This window comes from Octodon degus, unplaced genomic scaffold, assembly GCF_000260255.1.
Source record: "Octodon degus isolate 3935 unplaced genomic scaffold, OctDeg1.0 scaffold00287, whole genome shotgun sequence".
In the NCBI taxonomy this organism is placed as follows: domain Eukaryota; kingdom Metazoa; phylum Chordata; class Mammalia; order Rodentia; family Octodontidae; genus Octodon; species Octodon degus.
The window spans coordinates 1,657,715-1,660,166 of record NW_004524863.1 but is presented as its reverse complement, the minus strand read 5'-3'; the positions used below and the strand labels follow the sequence as shown (position 1 = coordinate 1,660,166).

Here is a 2,452-nt window from a genome sequence, read left to right as displayed (position 1 = left end):
AAAATAAATAAAATAAAAACAATAAGAATCCAGAAAATAATAATTCAACAGCTACAGAATGATACAGCCCTGGTGGAGCAGCTGGGAGCAATGAATAACCCTATACCTTCAAATGTGAAGTCAGAAGCAAAGAAGGCTGCCAAAATATTAAGAGAATTCACAGAAATAACCTCAAGAAATGGACCTGAGGAGATCATTCCTGCCCATGTTATTGCGAAGGCAAAAGGCCTGGCCATCTTGTCTGTGATCAAAGCCAGCTTCCTGGTGACAGCCTAAGGAGGTAGCAGCATTTTCCTGGAAAGCCTTCCAGACAGAACATGGTCTGCACCCTCTGCCATTGGGATCGCTGGGCTCAGTAGGGGATTTGAAATAGGAATTGAGGTCTCAGATCTGGTGATAATTCTGAACTATGACAAAGCTATGAAGGCCTCTGCAAAGGGCTGGAACCTGACCCTCAGGGTGAAATTCACTGTGGCAGTGGGGCCCATGGGAAGGAATCTGGAAAGTAATGTGGCACTCATGAGCCTAGCAGCCATCTTCACCTACTTCCAGGGGACTCTTTGCCAGCATCTCTCTGGAAGGGAGCTGCCTGATCGAGAGGAAGGAAACCAACTGGAAATATTACTGTCAGGACATCCGCACCTCCAATATTTTGCTTGGAAATGTATTATGGCCCACTCAGGTAGAACATCTCTATGAAATTCTTGATTCCTTCACCCAAAAGTATGAGCACAATGAACAATACATCAACATGAGGAGAGCAGCCCAGAAGCAGCAGAAGGCTAAAGAGTTACCTCCAAATCCAGCATCAAGGCCACAGCAATCATCAGCACCACCCAAGCTGAGCTCTGGCTCACCAAGTAATACAAATGAACATAAGCTATATCCTGAGCTCTGCAGCTATCATGAGAGAGTTGGTGACTCTGGTTGGCCAGTAGAGGTGACAGCGCTATATTCTTTTGAAGGACAGCAGCCAGGTGACCTGCTGTTTCAAGCTGGTGACAGAATCACAGTTATATCAAAAGCAGATTCACACTTCAATTGGTGGGAAGGCAAACTTCAAGGCCAAACTGGCATTTTTCCAGCCAGCTATGTAACCATGAGTTAAAGTTTATCTTATTTTCTTCTTGGAGGATTATTTTTAAAAAATCATTTATTTATTTGTAGGATTTACTACCCAGACAGGCAATATTTAATACAAATTTAAAATACTTCTGCTTCAAAATTTCAATTCAGTATGTATTTTTCTTTATATGCAAATAAATAGTTCACTTACAAAATAAATAAATAAATAAATAAATAAATAAATAAATAAATAATAAGGCCAGGGAGATGGCTCAGTAGAGTAAGCGCTTGCCTGGCAAGTGCAAGGGCTGAGTTCAATTCCTGATTCTGCCAAAAAAAGAAAAGATGAACAACATAAGATTAATAGGTGTTAATTAGAAAAAAAGGAGTGAGCACAAATGACATTAAAAAAATATGGGCAGAAGTAATAGCAGAAAACTTCGCACATATGGGAAACAATCTAACATTCAGATAACCAAGGTATATAGAACTCCAAATAATGTGAACCCAGTTAAACCTACACCCAGACATAATAATTAAGACCCCAGAAATTCAGCAAGAAAAACAACATACTAAAGGCTGCTAGAGAAAAAGAACAAGTCACATTTAAAGGAAAACCCAAGGGCCAGTCAGATAGCTCAGCGGATTAAAGTGTCTGCTTAAGCAGATGCAGGGCTTGGGGTTCAATCCCCGACCTGCCATGCTGGCCCCGCCCCTGGAGACAGAGACTAAGACTGAGCATGGTGATGCATGCCTGTAATCCCAGCGCTTGGGAGGCTGAAAAACAGGAGGATCACTACAAGTCCAGTCTGTGTAGTGAGACCCTGTAGACCCTGGACTAAATAAATAAATAAATAAATACCCGAGTCTATTGAAAAGTGTATCACAATCGCTAGCGCTATTTAAGAACTTTGGGGGCCTCTGGACAGCCTGTGGTATTCTGGTAAGTGCTGACCTTTCTTAGCCCCCTACATGCAGGCATAGAGCATCTGCTGCTGCCAGTTCTAACTTGTAAGAACTTAGAAGGAGTCTCAGTGGCCTTTGGGCCCAAGGAGAACTGGGATCCTTGGGCCAGCGCAAGCAGTTGCAGACCTTTTCTGGAGCCATTTAAGAAAGTTGGCAGATTCTGGGCAGCCTTCAGGACTCAATATGAATGATTGCTGGGAGTGTCAAAAATTATAAAACACAGGAGCAAAAGACAATCTCAATTCTCTAGCCCACCCAGAACAAATCCAGGAGACAAAGACATGCATGAACTTGGAGGACCCAGCAGAGCGAAAGTTACTCCATAAGGCAGTGGCGACAGTGGCAGCGAGAGGATGAACAACAAATATGATGCCTTGAAAGATGATGACGGGGCCCGGGAGATGGCTCAGTAGAATAAGTG

The 2,452-nt window shown here is 42.9% G+C and overlaps 2 pseudogenes; both read left to right on the top strand.

The window, feature by feature from the left end:
• Positions 1-90: 90 nt before the first annotated feature.
• Positions 91-1,140, top strand: LOC101572930 (annotated as a pseudogene).
• Positions 1,141-2,363: 1,223 nt separating this feature from the next.
• LOC101572533 overlaps positions 2,364-2,452 on the top strand; it is a 1,037-nt pseudogene continuing 948 nt past the window's right edge.